The 14,329-nt window shown below is 39.2% G+C and overlaps 1 long non-coding RNA gene across 1 annotated transcript in view; it reads left to right on the top strand.

The window, feature by feature from the left end:
- Positions 1-10,702: 10,702 nt before the first annotated feature.
- LOC139196631 (uncharacterized) overlaps positions 10,703-14,329 on the top strand; it is a 91,166-nt gene continuing 87,539 nt past the window's right edge. The window contains exon 1 of the long non-coding RNA XR_011581735.1: positions 10,703-10,819. This is a non-coding gene — a long non-coding RNA (uncharacterized lncRNA). The remainder of the gene's footprint in view (positions 10,820-14,329) is intronic.

Below are 14,329 nucleotides of genomic sequence, written 5' to 3'. Positions count from 1 at the left end.
CATATGTGCTCCACCATTCTGATATGGCGTATAGTTTCCCTGAAACTATGGATACCCTCCTTGAGTCTGCTGATAGCCTCCCTAAATCTGCTGATAGCCTCCCTGATAGTAGGGAACCTCAGGCGTATACTGGTATGGTCCTCCCTGATTCGAGGCTATGTCCCTTTGGTAATGGAAAGCTCCACCGTGGCCTATCTGCTAACGATTACCAAGTGCTGGAAACTGCTGTAAGGGGACTGTAGGTGGTAGATTAACAGGCTGATTCTTCTGATTCTAAGGACAATTATAGGCCATATGCCATGTCTGTCCGCAAGTGAAACATCCTCTGCTTCATTTTCTACACTCGCCGTAGTGACGGGTGTTACACCTGCGACAAAACTGAACACCTAAATTGCTGGAGTTTCCTTGATTCTGAAAACGAGAACCACCAGAGGATATGCCTCATCTCTGAGGTGTACCAGAGTTAGAACCCTCGCTCTACAATCCAGAGTTGTTTCCATTCCTTTTAAAATTTTGAGCCCTTCTCAGACCAAGTGATGATTACCCTTTGTTACTGTACCTCTGGGTATTCCTACCAACATCTTCATCCTCATCATCAGGAGCATTCTCCGAATCCTCAATCCAAAGCAAGACCTCGAAGAATTCCTGGTAAGTAGCACAGAGAGTAGAGGTTGCTATAGTACGCCATTGCTTGCAAGTTCCCCTCTTAAACAAACGAAGCATCTCCCAGGGATTAGCAGCGATCTCGTGGCAATAATGAGATAAGTTTGTGAACCTTCGATGATACTCAGTGGCTGACATCTTGCCCTGCCTCAGATCTGTGAACTCATTCTTCTTACTATCCAAATACTCCGGAGGAACAAATATGGTTTGAAATATCCGCTTGAAAACATCCCAATTCATAGCATCCTCATCAGATAGTGATTTCTTCTCATGATCCCATCAAGATTCTGCTCCTAACCAAAAGAACCAGGTCACTGTCTTGACCCATCTCTATAGGGAAAGATTACCCTACCTATGCATAACCCGGAAAGTCTTCTTAACATGATCGAACCATATCTCTGACTTTTTCGATCCCTTATTACCAAAGAAATCATTAATCTTCAGGCGAGATACAATAGCCAGAGTATTCCTTGGGGTAGGATGGAGTGAAGACTGAATAACATTGGCAATAGCCTCGCTTAACTGTCCAAAGTCCGAAAAATCATTCTCAGTTGAAGTACGTGGCTCTCTACGAGGTGGCATGGTTCTGACATAAGAAAACAAGAGTTAAAACACACTAGGAAGTGCAGGACTATCTAAACCTATGCTCTGATACCAAATATTGTAATGACCGTCCCCAATTTTCCTATGTAATTTCTCCTCGAGTATGTGTATTGACAGTTATGCCCTTATTGGCAAGTGACGTGGACGTATTCATATTGCTTTTATTTTATTTCTCATTATCGCATTTAAACTGTACACATTGTTACGAGTGTACATAAAATTTATCAGTGTGAAAACACTATTCCGGATAGATTTTCGATACTCTTTTCTATACAAAATCCAAAACCATATCCCCTAGCTTTTATTTAGCCCATCCCATGCACTATTTCACTTTCTCACCAATCCTATCCATTCCCTCATTTCTGTCTCCGAATCAGAAAAAGAGAAAAGGAACTCTTTCTCTCTCTCTTCCCTTTCTTTCTCCCATATACTATCTGTTTCTTTGCAAACCCTCAAATGAGCTTCAAAGCTCACAGATCGAACCCAAAAACTTCATTTTTGTTTTCATCTCATCCTCACAAACATAACCATGTTCTTGAAACTTGGAATGGACGAGTTTTCAACATCGAACACGGGCAAACTGAGTTCGACGTGTTTTCGATCGAGTTAGGAAGTTTTGAAGCTTGGGGAAGCTTCTACGCAACTCCTTGAGGCTCCTACAAAAAATTGGGAGAAATTTGGAAGTGAAATGATCGAGTTTCGAAGAGTTCACTTTTGGCCGGAACTTTTGAGGCTTTTTCCGACGATCTCCGTCCACTTTTTGGACTCCAAATAGGTATAACACAATTTTACTCTTCACAAGCTTCAAATCCATATAAAGTACGTCAAAAATGGTTGCGAAATGAATGAGAATAGTGTGTTTGAAAATTTTCCAGAAAACCAGCGAAAGACCAAGTTGCAGATGGCGGTGGACAACGGCGACGGCGAAGACGACCAGAGAAGGAGACAGAATATTTTGTCAAAGTTGACGGAATATTCCTGATGGCGTCAGGTAACACTGTTAACTTCTGTTAGCATGTAAGAGAATATTTATGATGGAGTCAGGCTAACTGATGGCACTGGCCTGCGCGTGGGGCACGTTTGGCCGTGCCTTTGACGAAGCGTGGGGGCACGTGAACCATTAAAAAATTATTTTAAAAATCTGGGGATGTTCGTGACGTCGAGTAGGTCATGATGGTATATTTAAACCCTAGGTTTGAGCAAACTATGAGGGTTTTATTTAGGTTTCCGTATATATGCTTTAATTAATTTTATTTTAGTTATTTCACATATAGGGTAAACATATCCCGATGATGTTTGAGGCCAAGTTAGGCTCGGGGGCTACGACCCAGAGACGTACTTGTGAGTGGGCAGTTTGTTTTTATACCTATACATAATTATAGTTTCCATAAATGTGTATTTACTTCACTTTACATACATATTGCCAAATAATTGATAACTGTGATATGATTGTGATAAATGCTGCTATATGGTTGAGATATTACTGTCATGACATTCATTGTACATGCTCATCTTGTTGCATCGGTGTTAGTACTAGCCCCAAGGTGAGGGCCAGTCCTTCACGTGTGTATTCACATCGCACCGTTCGCTCGTCTTGGATCCAAGTTAGTTGCCAGTCCTGCCAAGTAGATTGCATTAGGCAATCCGACTTGTATGTGACGTGCTTCTGCACCAGTCTTCACGTGATCGTAGTACTAGAGCATATTGATTACACCCAGTCCTGTTCATGTTAGAAACTATATGTTCGAACTCGTGTGTCAGCTTATATGGATAAGCACTTAGCTATACTTGATTATCACATGATTATATTATTGTGGCATTTGATACATCATGACTTGGCATATTTCTGGTTATAATACTGTTATAATATTGTTGTTTTATTGTTTACATACTTACGTAGTATGTTTTAAGGAAACTATACTTGTTTTACGGCGAGGGGTTAGTATATTCGAAAATAAAGGATTTTGTATAAGCATTGTTTTGCTAACCCACTCAACTTTGTTTTTCGCCCTTCCAGGACCTAGACAGTTGTACTCTTTGTGGCACTCGAGGAATCTCTGCAATTTTGACATTCTCTTCTGTTTAGACGTACAAACTTTTCACTGTTATGTAATAAGTGTAGTTAGCTACTTTGACTACTCTTCTGTAGTTTCACTATCTATTACGCTCTGAATAATTGTAGTAGGTTCTTCCCACGATTGCGCACTCTTTCACTATTTAGTATAATTAGTTCTAATTAGTTTTAAATTTACTCACTTTTTACGTCACTTACCCTTATAGTTACGTCACCTCACGGTGATGCCCAGCATGCTTCTACCTTCCCAGGTCAGGATGTGTCAATTTGGTATCAGAGCCAATCCCTAGTCGGAAATGTGCCGACGAAGACGTCGGGCCCCTAAGGGGGGGTGGATTGTAAGATTCCACATCGCCCAGGGGTGAGGATCATGTAAGCCTTATATGTATATTTTCATTTCTATCTAGCACGAGGCCTTTTGAGAGCTCACTGACTTCGGGTTCCATGGGAACTCTGAAGTTAAACGAGTTCACGCGAGAGCAATCCCAGGATGGGTGACCCACTAGGAAGTTCTCATGTGAGTTTCCAGAAACAAAACCGTAAGGGTTTGGTCGGGTCCCAAAGCGGACAATATTGTGCTACGGCGGAGTCAAGTCCGGGATATGATGGGGGCCCGGGCTGGGATGTGACAGTTCAAAATAAACAAAATTCATAATTATTAATGTATAAAAAAAAACATAGCAAGGTGAAGGAAATGATTTATGGACATTATTTTTCACTTTATGTACACTCCTTTTTTAGCTGTATGATTAAATAAAAGAAAATTGTAGCAATGATTTTTTAACTTTATTCCAATTGGAGTGATGATCCCTCAACTAAAAACTTATGACCATTGGTCCCTTAATTTATCGAAACGTGTAGCTATAACCCTTTTCGTTAACTCTGTCAAAATTTCGTCAAAATGTGTTATGTAAGAATAATCATTGCTACAATTGGATTATAGTTAAGAGTCCATTACTCCAATTGGGTCAAAGTTAAGGGACCATTGCTCCAGTTAGGTTAAATGGTCGGCTGTATGAATCATAGAATGCCACTATGCTCGGTTTTGCGCCATGTCTTCCGTTATTATAGTACTAATGAAAAATTAACTGTAATTCACATGTGACCAATTAGTTACAGGGTCTACCATGGAAAAATTTGAAAGAAAAAAAAAACTACAATAAAACAATCAAATTTCTGATATATACATCATATAATTCCACCATTTCAATGTCCTCATTTTATGAAAATGACCAATTTGTGGGGCCCATGCAAAAATACGGTCTCGGTGCCAGCTCCGTCTATCTTCTTTAATTCTCCTCCAAGCATCATCACTATGAGTTCTCAAATCAAAATCTACTTATTCGGTTCCCCTCATGATCATTTATAAATTTTTCGGCAACACTTTGTCCCTCTATTTATTTCATGACAATTGGACGACTAAAGAGTCCACTAGACTCTCCTTGCATGGATAATCCTTGAAGGCGACTAAACAATTAGTGGGATCGGAATCTTCTGATTAGAGCAACTCCACCCATGGAGCCCTTCCCCTTGGCAATCCACTATTGAATCCACCCTTTTGAACAGTAACTGCCTTTAATGAATAGTAACTGCCATAAATGAACAGTAATTGCCATTTGCATCTCCACCCTTGGAGCCCTCCCCCCTGGCAATAGGCAATAAAATATTAGTTTTTTTTGTTTGTTTAAATAATACAAAATAAAATTATTTGTAATTTCGGATAAGATTTTTTAAATCGTTGTTGTTGCGTCACGTGTCATTTTATAAAAAAAACAATTATTTTTAGCGAGGGATTTCGATAAGATTTTTACCCAATGTCATCGTGCCACGTGTCGTTTTCTTTTGAGAATCTTTGACGATAGATTTCGATTAGATTTTAACTCGTTCAAAATTGCGCCACGTGTCATTATCCGAAAATATAATTATTGGAGATCGATTTCGATAAGATTTTTATCCAATACGATCGTGCCACGTGTCATTATCTTTTCAGAATCTTTGAGGATAGATTTCGATCAGATTTTTAACGAATGACGGCATGCCACGTGGCCTTATATACAATCCAATCCTTTCTGAATCGTCCATATAATCCACCATCCATCCTCACAAATCTCACACCAATTTTCTCAACATCTCTATCTCATTAATCATAGTTTCTGCTTCTTCTTCACCATCCATCATTACAATGTCTTCTTCTTCATCAAGGATGATGTGGGAAATCGATCAGCAAGAGGAAGAATTGTTTAACCAATCTGAAGGAATGTTCAACCTTCAGATAGTCGAAAATGAGATGGAAGAGGATGAGGAGCGTAGAAGGAGAGATGACGAAACAAGAATGGCCAGAGCCTCACATTCCCGTCGAGTCATCCAGACTGTTGCTCAGATATGCAGGCCCAACCGTTCAAGAAACCTTGATAGAAGCAGGCAACGACGGGGTGAAGAGCTGTTGGACGATTACTTTGTCCATAACAGTGCATTTCCTGATACGTACTTCAGACGCCGTTTTAGAATGGAACGACATTTGTTCAACAGAATCATGACTGATGTTTGCAACCATGATTCTTACTTTGTGCAAAAGAAGGATGCTTGTGGTGTTATGGGTCTCCTGCCTGAGCAAAAAATCACTGCTGCGTTGCGGATGCTTGCGTATGGAGCATTTGCAGACCAAGTGGATGAGATAACGAGGATGGGGAAATCAACCATTCTTGAGGCCCTGATGAGGTTTTACGGAGCAGTCGAATCTTTGTACACCGCAGAGTACCTCCGAAAACCTACTCGCTGGGACTTGCAAAGGCTTCTGAAGAAGGGCGAGATGCGAGGTTTTCCTGGGATGATAGGAAGCATCGATTGTATGCACTGGATGTGGAAAAACTGTCCAAGTGCATGGCAATGTGCATATGGGGACAGAAAATGATCAAAATCTATCATTTTGGAGGCAGTGGCATCTTTTGATACATGGATATGGCACGCCTTTTTCGGGGTTCCGGGGGCTCAAAATGTTCTCAACGTCCTTGCCCAATCCCGAGTGTTCAACGACGTCCTACAAGGAAAGGCACCAAAAGTCACGTACGTCGTCAACGGACGTAGGTACGAAGGGGCATACTACCTAGCTGACGGCATTTACCCACGGTGGGAAACATTTGTCAAAACAGTGCCACGTCCGCGAAGTGCAAAGGAAAAACACTTTGCAACCTGTCAAGAGGGGTGCAGGAAGGATGTGGAGCGTTGTTTTGGTATCCTTCAAGCTCGTTGGGCGATCGTCAGGGGTGCTGCCAGAATGTTCGATGTAGAGTCACTTCGATCCATCATGATGACGTGCGTCATTCTTCACAACATGATTGTGGAAGATGAGTTCGATTATGATGCGGTTGATGAATATGAGCCAGAGGCAGACACGATGAACAATTCAAGAACACAGATATATTTTGCGCATGATGCCACCGAAGAACCCGTGCAACACGACCCATTAGAAAGGGATGGACGTTACAATGAAAGGGTCATTCAACGATATACTGCACTTCAAAGGTCATCTATGCACATTGATCGACAAATTGACTTGATAGAGCACCAGTGGGCATTGAAACAAGCTGAAGATACTTAAGTTTATTTAGTATGTTTGTTTGTATTTGGTGTGTTTATGTAATTTTATTTGGTGTGTTTATGTAATGTTATTTGGTGTGAATTGTTTGGTGTGTTTATGTAATTTTATTTGGTGTGTTTTTTGTAGTGAGTTTTTTATTATTTCGTATGTTTATGTAATTTTATTTGGTGTGAATTGTTTGGTATGTTTATGTAATTTTATTAGGATAAATATATTACGAAATTAAATACATGTACTCTCACTTTTAATAAAGTACTAACTTTAATAAAATGGAAACAACATAAATAATAAATTACATAAGTACCCTATTCCGATTACATGGAAACAACATAAATAATAAATTGCACGCCTCCTTTGCACCACATCTCGCTTCTCCGACTGCCAAAAATATTTAGAATTTGGAGACATCCCTTCTAAACGCGTGTTCATAATGTCACGATCTCGTTGTGCAATTCTTTCTTCTCTAAGCAACTCCCTTTCTTGCCTAAGTAGCTCTCTTTCCCTCTGTTCAGCTTGAAATGCTTGTTGAATAACTGCAGCTTTTACCTCATCTCTAGCCTTGTCAGCTTCATATTTCGCCAATTCCCGCGCCAACATCAATTCACCTTAACGAGCAAGTTCTTGCATGTACTTTCCATAATCATTCTTGGAAACACTCCCTTTCCTCTTTGAAGCCTTCTTACCTAGAGGCCTAATTGGATAACGGGTCGACCCCGACGCTTGTTCAGGAATGGGCGTTTCAGGCACTTCTTCTCCATCTTCTTCATCAACATGGGGGCCATGATCGGGTGTAGAGTGTGGAGGGGTGCTGTGTAGAGGGATGCTATTCATGCATACTTCTGGACCAACAGACACAACTTTGAATTTAGGACAATCTTTAACAATATTCCAACATTCCCACCGGGTGAATGATTTGTTTCTTGATTTGATTTTGGCACCATATCATGCTTGTGCTTGAAGTTGCTACAAATGATTAATAATGAAATTATTAGGTAACAAATAAATAATACAAACAAATGAATAATAATGAAATTATTAGGTTACAATTAAATAATACAAACAAATAATAATAATGAAATTATTAGGTCACAAATAAATAATACAAACAAATAATAATAATGAAATTATTAGGTCACAAATAAATAATACAAACAAATGAATAATAATGAAATTATTAGGTAACAATTAAATAATACAAACAAATAATAATAATGAAATTATTAGGTCACAAATAAATAATACAAACAAATAATAATAATGAAATTATTAGGTCACAAATAAATAATACAAACAAATGAATAATAATGAAATTATTAGGTAACAATTAAATAATACAAACAAATAATAATAATGAAATTATTAGGTCACAAATAAATAATACAAACAAATAATAATAATGAAATTATTAGGTCACAAATAAATAATACAAACAAATAATAATAATGAAATTAGGTCACAAATAAATATTGCAAACAAAGAAATAATACAAACAATTAGGTAACAAATAAATGAAACAAACAAATAATTATAATCAAATTAGGTAACAAAATAATAATACAAACAAATAATTATAATATATTCTTACCTCATCCGCATAATTTGCCCCACTTCGAACATTATTACTAGTTTGTGTCAAGGCATCTCTCCACGTAGTAAAGGAATGACTAAGTATTTTCCAACGACTGGATATCGATTCTTTGGTTCTTTTCCCACTCATTTGCTCAACAAATTTGGTATGAATTAAACTCCACATTTCTCGCAATTGCATCTCATTACCCGTAAGGGAATTATGAGTAACTTCAACCCAGCTAGTGCACAACGCAACATCTTCAAGAAGCAACCAATTCGAACCTGCATCAGTAGCCATTTTGTGGAAAAAAATTGGATTGAAACTTTGAGAGAAAGATAGGAATTTAATTGAAAGTAGTTGAGAAAATATGAAATTGTGGTGTAAGGTAGATGGAGAAGAAGTGGTATTTATAGGAAAGTAAAAACAAATTTTTACAATTTTTTTTTCAGATTTTTTACATTTTTTCCGGATTTTTTACATTTTTTTTTTAATTTTTATTCAAATAATTAATCTCTACCGTTGGATTTAAAAAAATTGAATTCCAACACTCCAGATTGTGCCACTTGTCACAACGGTAACTTTTCTTAATTTTAAAACTATTTTTTCTTTTTTTTTAAATTTATAAAGCAGATTAATATCAACCGTTGATCTCAGATCGAACGGTTGATATTAAATCAGCTTTTTTTTTTTTTTTACCGTTGTAAATCGGACGGTTGTTATTAAAGATCCGTTAGGATCGAACGGACCGTGGGAAGCCACGTGGCTTCCCAACGGTCACTGACGCCGGGCACTTGCGCCTGAAATCTTGTCGGGCGACGCGCCCCCACTCGCGAGTGAGGGGCACGCGCCTGACACAAAAAAAATAAAAAAAAAAGGCCGGACCCAGCCCTTGCGTCACGCTGACGTCGCTGGGCTCGGGCCACAGGCCTGTCGATTTTCCACGGGCCTTGAGCTCGGGCTCCCACCCTCACTCGGGCCCTTCAACGCTGGAATTGGATTGACTGGCCCTCGGGCTCCCACATGGGGCCTGTCCCCCGTCCAAGTCCAATGGCTAGACTTGCTCTTATGAGACCTTCTTATGGGTCCCACAATGTAGTCCTTTTTCTTTAAACGAAGTGTATTTGCGGGTTAAGCACATGTCACCTATTTCTTTTGTTAACTCATTAATGCGACGATACAAGTAATAGAATTGAATCAAATAATTTGATGCGACAATAGAAGTAATAGTATTTGTATCAAATAATTTGATAGACAAAGTAGACAATTATTTGATCAGTAAACATTAGCTTCTTCCCTTTAGTAGGAAAATAGATTCTTACCAAAATAAAACTAGAACACCGTACAAAAAGACAAAAGACTAATAGTTCCACAGCCAATACACTGACAACTTATAAACAAATTCAAGCAACAAAAACCATACAAACAAAATTATAGACTTGTTATATTTGCTATATTTCGGGCAGGGTTGCAATCTAGGAAAAACAAACATGATATATATTTTTTCAATGTCAGTTCTTGAACAATAATTTTGGTTTTAATTTTGAAGAAAAAAGTTTGAATGCGACTCAGTAGTATCAGTGTATCTGGAAACCAGAAAGAAACAAAATATGGCAGTAATGCTTGATAGTACCTTATCCAATATTGCAGTAGATGTGGGAAAGCAGACCAATGGTTGCACCAGTGGTACTGAGGAGTCAGAAATCCCGATTTGCAGTTCATTTCCTTCATAAGCTTGGCATACAGATTCTATCAAAGTATCATTAGATTGAGATGGTTCGTGATCAATGCTGCTACCAAAGTCAACTGCTTGTTCACTATTCTTGTTAGCGCTGTGTTCAATGGCATTGAGCTGCTCTGATGCACTTGTGCAATTCAAAATTGCATCCCCTACTGCATCACAAATATATTTGTCATCTGAAGAAGCATCTATCTTGCAGTGAGTAGCTCCATCCTGATTAGTACCAGACTTCTCTAACTCGTGAGGTGGATGACAAGCCATCTTTTTCCCAAGGACATTCAGATGGTTTACCGTTCTTCTCCGTAGCTGATAACTCAGCTGTATTCATACAAGAGTCCTTAATATCTACAACTTCCATAGGATCGTCAGCTCCTTCCACACTTCCATCAGTTATCGTATGTTCACTATCATGTTGATCTGAATCAATTATGTAAAACAAGCGACCCTCCAGGTCCTGTTCACTAAGAGGTGAATCTATGTTCATTTCTTGGTGAGAATCGGAAGCAGGAATTTCTGAACTAAATCCCATGTATGGTTTATCAGGTGCAGCATCACCTTTGGATTGATCATAAGGTTCAGCAGTTGAAGTCTCTATGATAGAGTTTTGAGCAATTTCAATCAGAGCATCCATTTTTGAGATCCATGTTGATAAACCTTCGCTGTTTGGAGACTCTATTCTCTTTTGAAGCGTTAATGGATCTGGCGATCCTTCCACCCTCCTGACATAATTTCGAACATGAATCCCTACACGACCATTGTAGCGACGCCTTTCCAAAAATAACTTATGGCAAAACTGGCATTCATATTTCCCATTTTATTTATCACACCATCACTCACAGTAGAACCAGGTCTATACCTCCTTCCAAAAATACGTTATGCATTTTGTTCAGGTTATACTATTTTTCTGGTCAATTAAATAGTTATGCACTTTGCTCAGGTTTCTAAAATGCATATATAACACATATTTCTGCTTTCTTTAACACTGCCACATGAGGCATCAGGGTAGTCATGCTACATACTTCAACTGGATTATTTGGTGATCAATCTGCCAAATTAACAAAATTAATTTCCAGGCTTAGCAAACGGTTCAAAAGTAATGCTTTGTGGTACATAATTCAATGTCATAGTCCAACCCTACAGCCAATCAAGAAAAAACAGACACTAACTAGAGTGATTAGGGCTCTAAAGAAATATAATAGCTGAATTTCTTCTTATTATTGATAGAACTAGGGTTACAACATTATATAGAGTCGCACACTAATTTGGATCCTATACTAAAGCCTATAAACAAGGCAGTCAAAATACAAAACAAGTAAGTAAATAACAAATTAACAATTTATAATATTTACTTAATCAATTATGTGATTCCTTCCTTAACACCCCCCTCAAGTTGGAGTGTATGTTAATGACACCCAACTTGCTGAGTAGTGTTTCAAACTGTGTTGAACTCAATGGTTTGGTAAAAATGTCAGCTGGTTGATCAAATGTCCGTATGTAGACTGTACAAACCATTCCTCCTTGAATCTTCTCTCTTACCAAATGACAATCAATTTCTATGTGTTTCGATCGTTCATGAAATATCGGATTCGAAGCAATGTACATGGCTACTTGATTTTCACAAAACAAAGTGACTGGTTGTGGATAATTCACCTTCAAATCTTTTAAAATGTTCTTCAACCATGTAATCTCACGGCATGTAGTGGCCATGGAACGGTATTCTGCCTCTGCACTGAAGCGAGATACAGTAGTTTGTTTCTTCGTTTTCCAAAAAACCGGTGCTTGACCAAGCTGAATGCAGTAACCCGTTATCGATCTCCTCGTATCCTTGCATCTAGCCTAATCAACATCACAAAATGCCCTTAATTGCAATGATCCTGTAGAGGGTAGAAAAATACCTTGTCCCGGTGCATTTTAGATATACTTGAGAACTCTGTGTGCTGCTTCAAGATGTGGTTGTCTAAGCTTTTCCATGAATTGACTTAGCATGTGGACGGCATATGCTAGGTCCGGCCTTGTTATAGTCAAGTAGATTGATCTTCCTACAAGCCTTCTGTATGGTGATGCATCAACTAACAACTTTCCTTCTGTCTGTGTGAGAGAAATGTTTTGCTCTATAGGAAATCTTGAAGGTTTGGCACCTAAAAATCCCACATTATCTAATATATCCAATGCATATTTTCTTTGGCAAAAGGTTATGCCATGCTTGGACAGCGCAACCTCTATCCCCAAGAAATATTTGAGTTTGCCCAAGTCTTTCAATTTAAATTGTTGCGAGAGAAACTGCTTTGTATCCTCAATTTCTCGCAAATTATTTCCGGCCAGTATTACATCATCAACATAAACTAGCAAAGCAATGAAGTTACCTTGACGATTTCGGACGAATAGTGAATAGTCAGACCATGACTGGTGAAACCCAGCAACCTTGAGAGCACTGGAAAGTTTAAGGAACCATTGCCTTGAAGCTTATTTTAAGCCATATAAGGATTTATTTAACTTGCATACGCGAGTCTCCCCCTTTCGTCCGAAACCAGGAGGCAAGCGCATGTAAAATTTTTTGTCGAGGTCACCATGTAAAATGGCGTTATTGACGTCGAGTTGATATAAATGCCATCCACGAACAGCAACCACACTAAGTAGAACACGAACAGTGGTCAATTTGGCAACAGGAGCAAAGGTTTCTCTGTAATCGACACCTTCGATCTGACTGTAACCTTTCGCAACCAAGCGTGCTTTATAGCGCTCGATGGTCCCATCAGGTTTCAATTTCACCTTATAGACCCATTTGCAACCGATCGGTCATTTATGGTAGGGTAGAGGGATGAGAGACCAAGTGTTGTTGGCCTGAAGAGCCTCAAATTCGTGCTTCATGGCAGCACACCAATGTGGATTTTGGACAGCCTGCAAAAAAATGGTAGGTTCTTGGATGGCTGTGATGTTAGCAACAAAAGCTCTGTGGGTGGAAGAGAGATGGTGGTAAGATAAGAAGTGAGAGAGAGGGTGAGAGGTACCTGATGACTTGACCACATTCGTTGAAGATGAAGGAACAGGTCTGGATGGGAGATAAGTCTTAACGTGAAAGTCCTGCAAAAAGGTAGAGGTTTTGGTAGGGCGTGTGTCGCGTCGTGGTGCAGGTGGTATAGCAGCCACGGGGCAAATAAGGTTGAGGTTGAGAGTTGGTATTGGTGACATGATGCTGGTGTCCAAAGGGTTAGAAGACGGTGGCAGTGTAGTAGATGGTGAGTCGATGGAAAGTGGGGTATGGGTGGAATTATGATGATGTATGGGAGCAAGGTTGGAGTCGGTGGGCGGTGCAGTAGGCATATCAGGTGAATGGGTCAGGATAGGAGACGTGTCATAAGACAAAGATGGAGGTGGGACATCCATATCAAACTGTGACGGTGGAGAAGGGAGGTCGGGCAAGAAACTAGGTGCAACGGAAATATTGGAGGTGTGGTAAGGAAAATGGTCCTCAAAGAATGTGACATCCCGTGACACAAAAACCTTTTGAAGTGTGATGTCAAACAACTTATAACCCTTTTGTGCATAAGGATAACCAAGAAAGATACAATGACGTGCACAAGGGTCAAATTTTGAAGGTTTTTGTGCATGGGTGGACGCAAAACACAAACAGCCAAAAACACGTAGGTGTGTGTAAGTTGGTTCTTTGTGAAACAATTTTTGATATGGTGTTTGCCCTTGAAGGAGAGGACTAGGTGTGCGATTGATGAGATAGGCCGAAGTAAGGATGGCATCCCCCCAAAATCGTTTAGGAAGGTTGGCTTGAAATAGGAGGGATCAAGCAACATTAAGCAAGTGGCGATGCTTGCATTCAACGACACCATTTTGTTGTGGTGTGTTGACGCAACTAGTTTGGTGAAGGATGCCTTTGAGAGTGTAAAATGTGTTTAGTTTGAACTCGGGACCATTGTCACTTCGAACCATTTTGACCTTAGTGTTGAATTGATTTTCTACCATGTGAATGAACTGAACAAGGAGATTTTGGGTGTCAGACTTGTGTTTCATCAAATAAACCCATGTGCATCGAGTATAATCATCTACAATGGTGAGAAAGTATTTGGCACC

The sequence above is a fragment of the Malus domestica genome, chromosome 05 (genome assembly GCF_042453785.1).
Source record: "Malus domestica chromosome 05, GDT2T_hap1".
Lineage (NCBI taxonomy): Eukaryota > Viridiplantae > Streptophyta > Magnoliopsida > Rosales > Rosaceae > Malus > Malus domestica.
Note: the sequence above shows the minus strand (reverse complement) of the source record. Positions and strands in the feature narration are given on the sequence as shown.